Raw genomic sequence first — 15,044 nt, forward strand, 5'->3', positions numbered from 1 at the left:
CCCACGTCTTTTCTATGTTAGTGACAGATTGGAGAAGAAATTGCGGAGTACGCCTGAAAGTGATAAGTTGGGGTTAGAGGTCTAGCCAAAGTCAAGTGCTAGGGAGTTTCAGCTGTAGAGAGCTGATGCTTTGAATTATAATCAAGTGATTAATGTTTCTAACATAAGTGGGTTTGGGAGTTACAAGGACTTGCAGCAACAGCTTGGATAAGTATGGTGAAACTGTGAAACCTGCTTTTAGAGAAATTTTATTTATAGCACATTCATTAGGTTGGACAGAATGGACAACATGTGCTTGTGTGGTTAATGATAAATCCATCTGAGGACTAAACTAGTCTGCTGAGTTATGAGAAAGCCATTTGTAGGTCAGATTTTTCTGGAGAGGGACAGACTTGACAGAAACAATTCTTATTTGTTTGGGGAGGAGGGGCAGGGAGAGGGGAGAAGCTGAAACTAGCTTTTCTCCTGCTGTAAAATACGTAGGATGTAAATGTTACAGATCTTCATTCATTTTTAAAGGTCATTTGACTGTGAGTCTGTGTAGCTGGCTTCATAAATACCAAAAATAACACAGGAAGGAGCATGCCTGGAAAGGTATAGGAATATTTTTTATAAAGTAGCAGGTAATCTAACGTTAACGTATGAAAACTGCGATGACCTCTATGAAACTGCAAAAGCCAGAAAAGGCTTAATCTCTGTGGCATTACAGTTTTGCTTGCGGGATTCAGACATTCTAGCATGAAATGAAAGGTATTGAACAAAAAAATTGTGTGCAAGACTGTTCCTTCTGTTTGAAATCACCAGACCTTAATGCTGCTTCTGTAAGTGGTTTAAGATAGTCTTTCAAATAGGAGCAGTTTCCCCTGAATGATAAAACAAGGTGAGAGCGTAGCTAATAAAAACAATGTTTTGGCACATTGTTAGTGCTGTGGTTTTAGTTACACATCTACCAACAGGATAAAAAAAAATTTGTTCCCCTCTTCTATCCTTATCTAGGGTAGTGCAGGTCATTCATCCACAGATTCCACTGGTTTCCACTGTGGACCGTGGTGGCATTGGATTTCAAACTGAGCTCTGGACAGTTCTCATTAAAAAAAAAAAAAGGCAAGACAAACAAGCAAAACAAAGCCCTTATTCATCTCCTTTATATAGCACACAAATGCAAAAGTGTGTTTTTTCTCCATAGAGCCTCATTAGTTGCTTGTCTGCATAGGACAGCTAAACCTTGTAGAACTGAACACCTCACAGGTAAATGACTATCAGAAAGGGATTGCATGTTGCAAATCCTCACAAATAAACAGGCAAAACCTGTCCTTTTGAGATACGCCTTTTGCCTGCTGCTAGTCTTATTTTTAGGTAAAAATAGAAATGTGATGTTCGGTGTCAAGAAAGCTAATTGCAAAGTGACTGCTCTCAAACATGTTGCCCATACCTTTTCCAGGTGTTGCTGCAGGTGCTATTTGTGAGTGAGCTTAGTTTATCAGAAGTCTGAAAGCTGACTGATTATACTGAGTAAGTATTTTTAGAGAGAGAAAATGGCACCTAGCAAAGAGATATTTCATAGAATCATAGAATCATAGAATCGCTTAGGTTGGAAAAGACCATTAAGATCATCAAGTCCAACCGTTAACCCAGCACTGCCAAGTCCACCACTAAACCATGTCCCTAAGCACCACATCTCCCCGTCTTTTAAATACCTCCAGGGATGGGGACTCAACCACTTCCCTGGGCAGCCTGTTCCAATGCCTGACAGCCCTTTCAGTGAAGAAGTTTTTCCTAATATCCAACCTAAACTTCCCCTGGCGCAGCTTGAGGCCTTTTCCTCTCATCCTATCGCTTGTTACTTGGGAGAAGAGACCAACCCTCACCTTGCCATAATTATATACATAAATATACAACAAAACCAAGTACAGAAAGCTACCCCAGATTAATTCACATTGAAAACTCATTTATTACTCTCAGGATAATGAACGAATGAAAGACATGGTGGCTTCTCCCTTCTCTTGACACCTTGCAATCCAGAGTGGATGCCCTGCTGAGAAGATACATTTTAGTGCCGCACAACTTATCGGGCTCCAGTGGTAACTGCATGAAACCTAATGGCCTAATCAGAGTCTACCTCATTCAGAGGCTACACAAGATCAATTGTTTCTGGCAGCAAAAGGCATGATGGCACTATTATCATATTTATTTAACAGATATTTATTTAACAGGCAAACACATATCTTGCTTTTGGCCCCCATATTAGATGCTGAAAAATTAGGTGCAGATTGAAAGAATTAGCTAGTCTCCCTCCATAATCCCTGGAGCAGGAGGGGCAGCTCCGGAGGTGATTCATCTCACCTGTCTTAAACTATGTTTGGATAAGACAAATTATCCTCCACAAGTGCCAGTCTCTCTTTATTAACTACAGAGAGACAGCCCAGGTACTTAGTTCAGACCTACCTTTGAGATGGCAAAGCTGAGTGGAGATACCTCCTACCCTATGGATTTAAGGAGATGCACTTGTGCTTTGAACTGCAAGGGCACAGCTCTAGGGCTAGACGTGCTCCTTGCCTTGGACAGCTTACGGACAAAAATCAGTGTCCAAAGCGCAAGAAATAAGGATGTTAAAGCTGTGTAGAAAAGTCTGACTCACAGGGGCAAGCTTGCATTAATCCAAGGCTTTGGGATGAAGAAAAAATCTTGTGGGGCTTTTGGATAACTTGTCATTCTGAGACTAGCTATATTTTAGTTAATTGGTTAAGTTAATTAAATAGTGCCAGGCCCCTGCCACTGGAAAACTTTTATCCATGGTGTTAAATTTTACTGCCATCCTTGTTTATCCCAGTCCAGCAGCAGCTCTCTGGCGTGGCTTGAACATTAGCATTGGCCAGAGCTTGTTCCCAACAAGCAGTCCGGATAGCGCCATTCTCTTTTGGAGGTTAAGGGCGTTTAGCCTCCAACATGTGTGTGGCTGGCCTGTGCTGTCTGGCCCCAGGGCCAAAGACCAGCCCTGACCCTGTTTACTTTGTTACACGGTGCACCAACAGTCTCTTACAGTCTCTTCATCTTCTGTTTTCATTATTTTACCTTGTCAGGATCAGAACCATGGGGAAACAGATATAATATGCTGGGCTTGATACAGGGCTATCCTTACTGTGAAATAGTATGATGCTATCTAATTCCCTTCCGCTGTTCTCTCTAATCTATAAAGACCTTGCAAATCTGATTTTGGCCCGGATCCCCTAATCTGCATCATGGGCTGCCCCGTTCACTGACTTCAATGGGCCACACTGGAGTATGTCAGGGTTTGGAGCTGATTGATAGCAGTTTTTTGAGCTGGTTGAGCAAACAGATCTGCAAGACCTCCTCTTGATAGTACACCAACTCTGATCTGAAAGGAGACACAGCCTTAGACATCTGTTTTAAGGACATAACTATTCTGAGCTTATTTGAACTCAATACAAGGTTCTGTTTATATTTCTTTGATTAATTGAAAATAACCTCTTGTTAAGGGAGTGACAACCGATGCCTTAAGATTGTGCTCAACTCATTCACAAGAGCGAAAAAAATACACCAAAGGTTAGGCAGGTCAAAGCCCTTGTTTGGATCAAAGCATATGTTGAACACTGTATGAATGCCAAATCTTAAAGTGTTTTGTATTTCAGGTTGAAGTTTGGAGTAAAATGATACTATAACAATAAATCCCTAATTCAGCTTGTTAACACTCTACCACATTCACAAAGGCACAGCAAAGAGAGAGATGCTTCTGATGGAGCAACTGGATACCAGTCTAAGTGTGTTAAAAATTTACAGCATAGGTGAGATCATTACTGTATTACCACATACAGCTCTGGTAGGCACATTTCAAAAAGGACTTTAATGGAATGGAAATGGATCTTGAAAGAGCGACAGGCACGATTTGTGGTCTGTCCATAAAATCTGCCTTACTGTGAGAGACTAAAAAAGCTCAGCTAATTTTATTTATTCAGGACAAGGTTACGAGATAACTTGTCTGTGGTTTTGTAAGGTAGAGCCTACGTGGCGAGGGAACAGTAGGCTCCAGTTTCCACTTGGAGCTGCACGGCCTGGGTGCTTGCAACCAAAATATTGGAGGAACCCCAGCTATATCTGGGCTTGAAATACTCCTGCTGTGCTGAGGGTAAACTGAGGTTGGGCTGTACCTTGGTGGGCTGCAGCCCTTCTCTGTCCATGCTTGATCTGTACCTTCTTGGAGTGGACTGATTGGTGATGGTCAGGGTTGAGGGGGGAGAGTGAGGCCAGAAAAATACAGATTAAAAAGGCAGCCTTTCTTCTTGACAGGGTGATAGCCACTGAAATAACATATCTGGGGTAGACTGTCCTTCACTGAAAGTCTCTGATTCAGGGTGGTATGTCTCCTTGAAAGATGTGCCATAATTTGTAGCGGTTCTGGTGTTGGTTTGGGACACCACTCTGTGGCTTCAGCTATGCAGGCGATCAGACCAGGTAACTGAAATGATCAAACAAGTGGTCTCACCTGTCCTTAAGATATCCCTATTAAATAGGAATATTAAAAATTTCTTATTTTAATAGAAACATTATATTTCTATTAAACGGATTGGGGAGTGGAGAGGTCTCAGTGAGGCCATCTTTACCCTGAGAAAGCTCAATTTTAAGGGAAAAAAATCTCCCACCACTTTCAAATTTGTGGCCAGCATGACTATGTTTATATTTTCTTTCCAGGAAGGAATTGAATCTGAGCTTAGACCTGGGTTCCAAGTGTCCCTAGAGCTTACTGTACCTGGTGGGACATCTTTGAGCAGGGTGAGGGGTGATTCACCTACTTCCAAGTGAAGTTTCCATCTGACCTGCTCCTCAGTCTATAGTGACCTGTTGTGTGGACATCTCATCCACCCCACAGCGGTGCTGTGGTTCCCAAATCGGGAAGACAAGAGGACCCCTTGGAAAGTGCCATGGGCTCCTACCAAAGGGTTTTACTTACTGCAAAGGCAGGTGGGATTCGCAGAGAGCCTGAAGTCAACCTAGGTCTGGGCTGCCTGCAAGAACACGTGCATACCAGGTGTCATGTCTAAAGGATGCTTCAAAACCTGCCACCCAGCTCAATAGCTGTTGTCCCCTTGTACCCGGCGTGTAGAGAAGCATTCAGGGAATTTACCTTGCTGGAAGATATCCATCCAGCTTTGTTCAATTAAGGCAGTACCTTGCATCCATCAAGGCAAAGGTTTGACCACATGCCTAGTGTGATTTTCTCCTTCTGTGGGTTGTGCCATCATCATGCCTCGCCGGTGCTTGGGCTGCTGCCTGCCTTGTCCCTGAGACATGCGGAGCTGCGTGTTCCTCAAAAGGCTGGGCACAGGACCCCAGCAGCCCTGGCCCGTCTCCTCCGCCCTCCCCACGCACCGGGAGCTGCGGGCAGTGCTGCGTTTCGGAGCAGAATTAGCCAGGCTCCTGCAGGCAGCGGCTGACCCACGGGGTGCAAGGGGGACGTTGCTTCGTGCCTGCTGCCCTCAGGCACAAGCTAGAGCATTCACGGAGTATAGAAAAGCCAGAAAGCTGCTGAAAATGGCATTTTGCTCTCAGTGTCTAACATCATCACACCACTCCTGCTCAAATAAATAAACTCTGACGGGAATCCCCCCCTTACCCCCCCATTCATTCCTTGCTTTAATAAAACTTGTCACAGTGCTGGTTTTTTTTTCCAGTCAGCAGATTTTTAGGCTGGTTAATGAGGGGGAAAAATTTCTCTTCACCCCCCCCCTCCCCAAATTGCCTCCCCTCTCTTTCATGTCAGGGGCCAAGTTTGGATTGGAGCCTGGTGAAGTTTCTGTGTCATTTCCTGTTGCTGCCCTCCTCGACACTCGCTCCCGCGCCCGCTCCGCTCTCCTCTCCTCCCGCAGACGCGCAAGGCGTCCGCCCTCCCGACTGACGGCTTTTGGGGAGGATGCGAGAGGGCAGGGGCATACCTCACGCTCTCGCCTGTCACGCCGCATTCCTGCTCTCCTTGTCCCCACGGGCTCAGCTCCCAGCCCACTGCCGGCAACGCCGAAGAACCAAACGGTAAAACAACTTTCTTCTCTCCAAGCAGCTCGGCTGTACTTCCCAGGCTGCTGCGAACCTAAGGCGGCGAGAGCAAAAACGTTCTTCTCTCTTGCAAACTTCACTGCCAACGGCCGCGGTCCCGTCCATGCAGGTGGTCGGGAGCGGGGATGCCGGTGCGGCGTGTTTGGGTGGCGGGTGGGCGAGGGGCTGCGGTGTGGTCCTGCGGCGTGCGGGAGGGACAGCGAAGGGAGCTCGGCTGGGGAGTGCCGGTCGTGTGGGAGCCCGCCGTGGGTCTCACTCCATAGGAGAGGTCAGCAGCATCTGCGAGGGCTGGCATTGATGCTGTTTTGCAGATGCTGGTGGCTTGATACGACTGATGGAAAAAAGAGCTATTTAAAGGAGGGAGAAACAAGCGTGGGGCTGTACAGAAGCTGGGAAGGCAGTGAACGGAGGTGACGGAAAGAGCAGGGGGTGCTCAGTGTTTGCACTTATGTGTTTGTCTTTCAGCTTCAGTCTAGTGCTTACAGTTTTTTCCTAAGACTTGCTTGCTGTAGCGTTCAAGGGGTTTGTAGGTGTGTACGGTCCCGGTGATTGCTTTTCTGACCAGAAAGAACTGATACTTGCGGGAATGTGTATTACACTCGCTTGGAGGAGTGGGCACAAGTAAGCTGGCATCTGTAAAAACCTGCCTGTAATGCCTTTCCTCTGACATTTCCTTATTTGCTTGCTAAACACACAGATATTTATTTATTTGGTAGGAAAATGACACAAATGTTTGTGCTTTAAAGTGGAGCCACTGTGACTTCATGTACTATTTCTGTCATTCCTGACTCGTTCAGTCTTGACTGTTTCTTGGACAAATAAGGCGTAACAAAATGATGGAGAAATCCTGAAGCATGTGCTGGAGCCGGTTCCTGGAGCTTTCAGAGTTAAAAGGCTTTCTTGAACTCACTGACACAGGGCAGTAAATTTCAACGTGTCAGTAAGTGAGGGGAAAAAAGCGCTTGCAGAGCATTATACACCAGCAGATAGAGTCAGTGCTGCACAACCCCAGGGTCTTCACAGGCAGGATTAGTTCCCAACACCTCCAGCTACTCAGCAGCATTTAGAAAGGTCAATTATATGTACAGTATTTACCAGCTAATTATAAGTGTGGGGGGGAAAAGCCTTGGAGTTGGCGCTGGGAAAAATGATCCTAAGGCTTTGTGTACAGTGTATTTACCTCCACGTCATTGCTCGATTCATGTTGCTTCCTTGACTCCCCCTCATTTTATGTTAGTTTTACAGTAGAGTCCTCTCTGCCCCCCTTCCCATAGGGAATGCAGTGGAAGAAGGTACAAGATGGAACGTAGAAAGGGGGCTTTGGGCACACCCTGAGCACATCAGTCCTTCACCCTGGCCTCCAGCCGAGGCACATCGCCTCCCATGGCCGGGGAAAGTTCAAGCTCCCTGTCCAGCCCTGGCATCCCTTGTCTTGCTGCCATAAGCAATGGGGGACCCAGGAGATGTTGCTGACAGCTTTGCCTGGAGCCGGTTTCTAGGTAAAAGCTCAAAGTTTGTTTCACAGTTCTTATACAAAAGCCGTATTTTTTTTTTAAATTGAGTTGAGTAGGAAATACTTTTTTGGGTCTTCCCATCTCCCAGACTCTTTCTGAATACTGTGCTACTCCTTACTGATTTTTCAAAAAGTATTTCTCACTTTCAGCATTCCCCACAGCTGGCTAGTGAGCTGGTCTTGATGGTCTGTGCTGCCACACTGGTGATACACGTGGGTTGGTCTGAGACAGCTTCTGGGTGTTGCTGGGAGTTAGGATGGGCCAGGACACTCCAGAAAGGCAGTTTGGATGAGGCCACCTTGTTTCAGAGTGTAAGATTGTTTAATAATATGTAGGCGTCAGGCCGTGCCAGTTGGCTTCAGGGCTGAAGAATGGGCTCTGGCACGGTTTAGTTTACTAGCAGAGATGTAGCCAAGAGGCTAATGAGCTCATGTAAGAGAGGGAGGAGAGAAGCTGTAGCAGGAGTCACTCCCAGCACCTCTAAGGAGCTGAAGAAACAGTATTTACCTGGAACTGTGCTCTGTCTTTCTTAATATGAAAGGAAACGGAGTGTCAGACTGACATTTTTGCACGAGTCCAACAGACAACTCATCTCTGAGGTGAATTGAATCATTGCCATCGTTGCCTGTGCAAGGTGACGGGGGGCTAACTGTGCTGATTTTGGGTGCTTGAAGGGTGGATAGGACCTGAAGTCCTTCAGAAATCCATCTTTATATATAGGTGTTGAGAGATGAGCCTCTGTCTCAAATGCAGTTTTGGGTAGTCTGTTTCTAAACTATCCTAAAACTTCACCTATGGGTGCTATAATGGGAGATGAACATAATTTCATCCTGAATTATTTCATATCTAAATGGGAATTTATTTCATTTTAAGCTGACATCACTCCACTGATCTCAGTGAAGTTATTCCTGATTTACAGCAGTTGAGGGCAGATAAGAATCAGTCCCTTCATCTCTGCTTTTTTCTGTGACTTGCAAAGGAGAAAGCACGAAGAGAGAAACTCACTCAGGGTGAGATCATGATGGGAACTGAAGGGTCTTGAGTACCACTAAGACCTTCCTGGCTTTTTTGGCTTTCTTGCTTCCCCTAAATCGCAGCTTTTTGTTCTGTTAATTGAACCTTGTTCCATGTAAAAACAAATGCTAGGTCCCTGCTTTTATGTAGAACTGCTGTAAAAGCGAAAAGACCAGTGTCCCCGTCCCGTCTCTCTCCCTGTGCGAGCATGTTCTCCACACCACACTTTCAGTGCTCATGTACACTTGACAGATGAGTCAAGGGATGGAGATTCCAGTTCTGCTGCTTACCTTGGGAAAATGCTCTGGAGCCCAACAGACTTTGCTGTCTGGAAATATTTCCTGTTGCACAACATAAATTATCTGTTTCAGTTTAATCCTGTTGTTTTAAATTACATCACCAAAGTACTACCTTGAGTAAAGCCTCTCTTCGCAGCCACTTCACTGCAGTGGAGGAACCAGTATTGTAAGAGGCCTCAGGTTGTGAAGACTGTCTGCAAGAAGGTGGAGTGAGCACGTGCTTCCCTTCCCCCTTTCTCCAGCTTGCACAAGGGCAGGGCGAACAAGCCTTGCTTTGAAACAGCTTAGAGGTGCAAGTCCGTGCTACTTCTAGTCCCTGAGCCAGACCCTTTGCTTCTCCGCAGGCCCATGTGGTGACTGAGATCTCCAGGAGAGATCTCTGTTCACTGGTAGCTTCCTATGGCTCTGGTGGTCCTTTTCTTGGAGCTGCTCTTCCCTGCTTCAGTGCTTGAGCTTGGTGTGGTGCTCCCTGTCCTGCCCGAGGTTGCTCCAAGGATGCTCTGATGCTGCCCGGCAGCATGTTGCCAGCCATCTGCTTCAGTTTCTGCTGGGGTTCACCCAGAAAATAGCAGCAGCATTTGGGGTAGCCTTGGCCAGCTACCGTTTGTGTGTGCGTCCCAGCTCAGTCCTGGCTGTCTCCCCAGGCTGAATCAGACACACTGTGTTCATTCGCTTTGCTCTTGTGTACCTCCAGCCCCAGTTCTTGTGGTATTTAAGTGCTGATGCACAAATTAAGGTAACATTTACATGCTCTAGTGAGTCTTCAGCTTGCCTGCACAGATCTCTTGTTTTTCTTCTTCTAATGCAGTGCCACTACCTGAGCACAGTCCTTGCCTCCTTGCTCCAGGGAACTCTTGATCCCTGCTCTGTTTATGGGACATTGCCATAGCAATGAGGAGGTGTAGCGGAGATGGTCAGGATTGACCAGATGATATCCCTGCTGCTGGCCAAAGACAGCCAAAAAGGTGCATGCCTCCTTCCCTCTCCAAACAGTATCCTGTTTGCTTTGGCTATTTTTAAACATATTTGCTGCTGGAGACTGAAGCTCGCTATCAGTCTGAGCCTTGCTACCGTGCGACTCACAGCTGTTTAAAATGGATTAATGCTGAGGACAGAAGGACAGTTTTTGCTCTTCTGTCTGCTGCTTGGGGCTGCCTGATGTGTTGGTGGTTGTGGCAGAGTCGCTTGCTTCCCAGTAAATCAGCTAAGGCCACCGAACAGCTCGAAACCAGAGGCTTTTCCTCCTTACTCCTGACTTCTTCTGGAGTTGAACTGGTGAGAAGGAGGTGAGAGGCCTCTGTATCCCATCAGCAATCCCCTCAGTCATCCTCTCCCTCCCTGGAAGTGTTATTTTTGGTTAATTCATACAAGTCTGGGCCTCCTTGGTCTATCCTGTGGGAGGAAGCTCGAGGCTGGAATTTTGTAATAAAAGCCAGATTTTTCTCTGGAGGCAGAGTGGAGGAGGCCACTCCTGTTGCTTCTCCAGTTCTTGTTAGTTCTTGATCAGCCTAATCTGGTAACTGTGAAAAGTTTTCTTTCCCCACTGAGAATAAAATTGGCTTCTGAGGAAGGTCAGAGTTGGGGTGTTCACCCTGAGATATCTGATTTCTCCAGGTGGGAATCCTGGCTCAAGGTGCTTGGACCTCATCCTCCTGATGCAAGTTCCCAGCAGTTTACTGGGGGTGAGTCTCTCTGAACGCACCCCAGGCCATTTGCAGCATTGCAGAACTGCAGTGTTGTTAAAAACAAGGAGTTGTCCTCCACTGTCCTTGGCCAGAGTTTGTTCTTACCCTGAGGAGCACAGAGCAGTCTGTCCCCTTCCACACCAGCAGCGGCTGGTTTTCACTGGAGCGAGCGCATTTTTGTACCTGCAGTTTGCAGAGTGTTCTCAGAGGCTTTCTGTGGTTATGAAAAAAAAATGGATCTGTCTTTCTGATTTCCCCTATGACCATGATATTTAAATGTTCTCCTCCTCCACTGACCATTGGCAATAGAAAGACCACCACTCCCTGCTCTCCCCTCTGACCATCTTACTTTGAAGTGGGGGTTGTTTCTACAGGGGCTGGTGCAGTGAGAACGTCTGAAGTTACCGTAATTTAAATATGCAGGTGCTACCTTAACTTAAATATACACAGAGAGCTTGCTAATTAAATCTGAGTTTGCTTCTTGGTCACCAGTCACTGTACTAAGGACAGAGATAACAATGAGTGAAACCCCTATCTCATCCTCAGTGGTACCTGATGCGCTACCTGTGATATACTCTGCTGGAGTTTCCCAGCTGGACTTAATTTCACTGGCTTAATAATATATGTCCTGTGCTCCTTTTTGTTTTACTAGTCACTGTGATTCCCCTCTGACATAGCCTAAAATTATGCAAATTTGCTTGGATTCCTTTTTTTTCCTTCTTCTTTATTAATGCATACATGGGCTGTATAGTCTTCAGAGATTTATTTTTCTTTAATGAAATCAGCCTCCTTTTCCTGGCTAGTGTAGTGCATGAATGTCACATTTAAATACATGCTTTCAAGTTCAGTCCTTTCCCTCAGACATATTGCTTTACACTACATTTGGCTGTGTTAAACTGCAGTGCTGATTTACTACATCAGTGACCATGAAAGACTCAAATTCCTCTGACTCCTGTTTTATTGCTTCTCTCTATTTACTATCCACAATGCTCTGGTTTTTGGAATAGTTGGCAGATTGCAAACTTAAATTTCTTATTTCTTTTCCTCCACTTGATACAATGGTTACAATCAGATTAATATATTTAGCAGCTTTGGATCTGATTACAGAGCAAGTACAAAAAGCTCTCCTGAGAGCAATGATGCCGTGAATGTCACAGCAGTGTGTGGTGCCAGGTACCAGCCCTGCACAGGAAAGAAGGGGTAAAGATCTGCCCAAAGTGCAGGGAACGTCCCTTATCTCTCTTCCACAAGCAGGATCTGGAAGCAGGGAGTCATCAACTCCTTGCTTCCTTTTTTATTTTCTTGAAGAAAGTTCTCTGCTGCGATTCAGAAGCGAGAAGGATGCTCTTCAGCCAGCTAAGGAGGCTTGAACAGCACCGAGTGTGCAAGGAGGGTTCCTGTCTCCTCTTGAGTTTTCTGTCCCAAAGGTTGTCACCTCTCTTCTCTGTCCAAAACCTGCAACCGTTGGCCTGTATGGCTCTAAATATGAGATTTGGTCAGCCAGAGTCTAAATAGCTTTCAGTATTGAGTCTTACTGTTTAAAAAGCAAACAAATGGAAAATCAGGAATTCCTTGTGTTCTTGAAGAAGCCCTGGCTAGGCAAACCTGCCAGGTATGCTGACTCTTCCTGACCAACTGCTTTAAAACAGAGGTTGCACGTAGTGACAGCAACAGTGGCAGCAGAAACCCTCCCCAGAGAGGAAGGAGTACACCATGGGCACTGTGACAACAGTCAAGTCAACCTCCATCTTCTGCTTGCACCTTACTGCATGGGTCTGCATCACCTCTCCTTCAAGTGGATGCTGTGTCAGGCAGTGAACATCTCATGCACCTCTAGTGAGAGCTTTCCAGCTGATATTTTGGAGAGGCTTCTCTTACACGTCAACCAGCTTCTGAGGGGACAAAGACAGGAGGTAGGTACCTATTCAGATATGTCTCTGGGCTTGGTGTTTCCAGCTGGCTGGCTCTCAGCACTTTCTCACTCAGCACGTGGCAACACTTAATTGCCCTGCATAGACACCCTGGACCATACGTGTACGCTTACAGGTTCTGAGTCACTCCTCAGAAATTCAGTGCTCTCGTTTTGAGCATGTTGGATGCCTCAACACTTAAGATAGGTGCTCTGGGTTATGCTGCTGGGTGGGATGTCTACAGGTTCGTTATTGTGACACCAAGGCTTTTATTAAATGTGGCCTGAAGTCAACTTTCCATAGCTCATCTTTTGCAGGTGCAAGGGGCAGGCTATAATCCAGAGAAGTATTGTTGGCCTTAGTCAGTATTTGCAAAGCAGTATGCAAGGCAATGCCTATTACTGTTGCTAAGAGAAATTATGCATGTTAGGAAGGGGATCGCACGGCTATCACGCCATGCAATCTGACTTTATTTTCCAACAACACTAAATTCTTGCTGATTCTATCCAGACCTTGTCTGTTTTGTAATTTTCTAGAGTTGTCCCTGTGAGGCAGGAGCTTGCTTGCAAAAAAAAAAAAAAAAAAGTATCAATTCAGGGCCTTAGTTTGCTCTCTGCACAGCTTTAACTGTGCAGCTCGCTGCCAAGCATCACACAGCAGAGCAGAGAGCAAGGCAGAGAAGTGCCTGTGAATCACAGGCAATGGAACAACATCAGACGAGCCAAGCAGACCCATGTGATTTTAGGCAGGGCTCAACAATTTCATTCCTCTAGCTTCAACCCAGGGGGCAAATTTGTTCATTTCCCTGGCATTGCAACAACGTTAAAGACTCTGCACCCATTTGCCCTGAACCGGCAGGGTTCCTGCTCTGAAACACTTGCTGTTCCTATTGTGTGTGCTAATCGCAGTTAAAGGAAAGGTGGAGGTTCAGTTGGACAAATTCTTATGTACACTAAGCTGCCTTTACCCCCTTCTGAGTATATAAAATATCCTCAAAGCAAATGTAAATGGTGTAGTCATAGTACAAGTGGATTCCAGAATCGGACAAATAGGTTCCAGAATCAGATTCCAGAATCAGACAAATAGGTTCCCTACTCTGAAATTAGTATGTTTTGCAAAAATTTGTGGGGAGAGGGATACCAAGCTGTGAGTTGTCACCTATTCCCCGAGACAGGTGCTTAGAATGAGGTGCTCATGTCTGATGGCCACAATGGATGATGGAGTGAAATTTTAGGAAGGTTGAGACACCTGTGTCTGTGGGCACTGAGTGCTCCAGTGGTTCATCTTTCCCATACACTTGGTGCATGCTGATTCCTGAGCCTTGTCTGGGAATTATCTGGGAGGGTAGCAGTTGGCTTGGACTAAAAGCATGTGATAGCTGTGTAATAGCATAGACAGTCAAGTTCCAGCACCCATGCTTGTGTCCTGAACGGTGTAATTCACTACTGCAGAAACAGCATAAGAGCTTCCTTGACCTTTGATTCTTTCCTCTCATGGCAGAGGTCACATAGTTTGAATCAGCTCAGAGATAAAGTAGAAGCATGCAGAAAATAGCAAAAGACAACCCAAACTGGGGAGGAAGGAATAAAGGTATTTTCTGGGAAATACAGGAATGCAGGCAATGATATGAAGAAGAGAGAAGCAACCTCGAGAGGTGGACATAAAACTTCCTAACTTGCCTTTCCATGTCTCCTGACCAGCCTAGAGTTATTTCACAACAGCGCAGTTTGAAGCAGGCACCCTAAATTATACCCCTATTGCAGTGGTTCTTTGGGGCCTGATGTGCTCCTGCAGCCCTCAGGACCACTATGGATCTGAGGGGGAGACTAAGAGCAGCTGGAGGAGCTAAGAAGCCTGTGTCCTCCACCAGTCCACCATTCCTGATGATGGGAAGGTCATCTTGTCCAATTGCAAAATGGGATTGCTACCTCAAAGCCACCTGTCAGAGGTGTCATTCCTTCTTGCTTGCAATATGCTGGAGAAATGAAAAGCTCTACGTGACTGCTATGTGTTATTAATGAGGGAAGGCTGGAAAAAATCCCCATGACTTTCTGTTGTATATGTTGCTTGAGAAAAGATGTGCTATCCGTGGTGAGACCTCACAGCATGCAAATTCTCAAAGCATATATGCAAAAGTTTGAAACCGGAGGTTTTGTTGACCCTGGAAGAAAAAGCAGATTCCAAACTGGGGCTCAGAAAAAACCCTCCCATTTCATCAATATTTGCTCTTGCTTTATTGATGAATGGATGCAGCTCGCTTGTGTTGTGGTTTTTGTCCTGTTTATCTTCTGAACTTGCATACATTTTATTTCTGGGCAATTATAGTTTCAAGAGCTGGCCACAAGGTAGGCAGCTGAAGAGCCACATCATCTCTCCATCCTCTCTTTCACTGAATTTCCAGCCTTGGGGTCTTGCTTTTGAGCAGAAATTTTGTGATGGGGCCTGTAGGGACTAGATTACTACAGCGAAAATGTGAACCTTCATCAGGGTTTGAACTTTGGTCTACAGAAAAGAACCTGATATTTCAATCTGCAAAATCACTTTGGGCCATAAGGA

At 45.7% G+C, this 15,044-nt stretch overlaps 1 protein-coding gene across 3 annotated transcripts in view; it reads left to right on the forward strand.

The window, feature by feature from the left end:
- The window catches only part of EVA1A (eva-1 homolog A, regulator of programmed cell death), a gene marked incomplete at both ends in the record, with an annotated part of 209,026 nt that overhangs the window by 137,616 nt on the left and 56,366 nt on the right, over positions 1-15,044 (forward strand). The window contains one exon of one of the 3 annotated variants that reach the window (XM_082305938.1): positions 5,948-6,042. The exons of the other annotated variants lie outside the window; for them this stretch is intronic. Of the gene's footprint in view, positions 1-5,947; positions 6,043-15,044 lie in introns of those variants that run through there. 3 annotated transcript variants of the gene reach the window in all.

This window comes from Platalea leucorodia (assembly GCF_965183815.1).
Source record: "Platalea leucorodia genome assembly, chromosome: 3".
NCBI lineage: Eukaryota > Metazoa > Chordata > Aves > Pelecaniformes > Threskiornithidae > Platalea > Platalea leucorodia.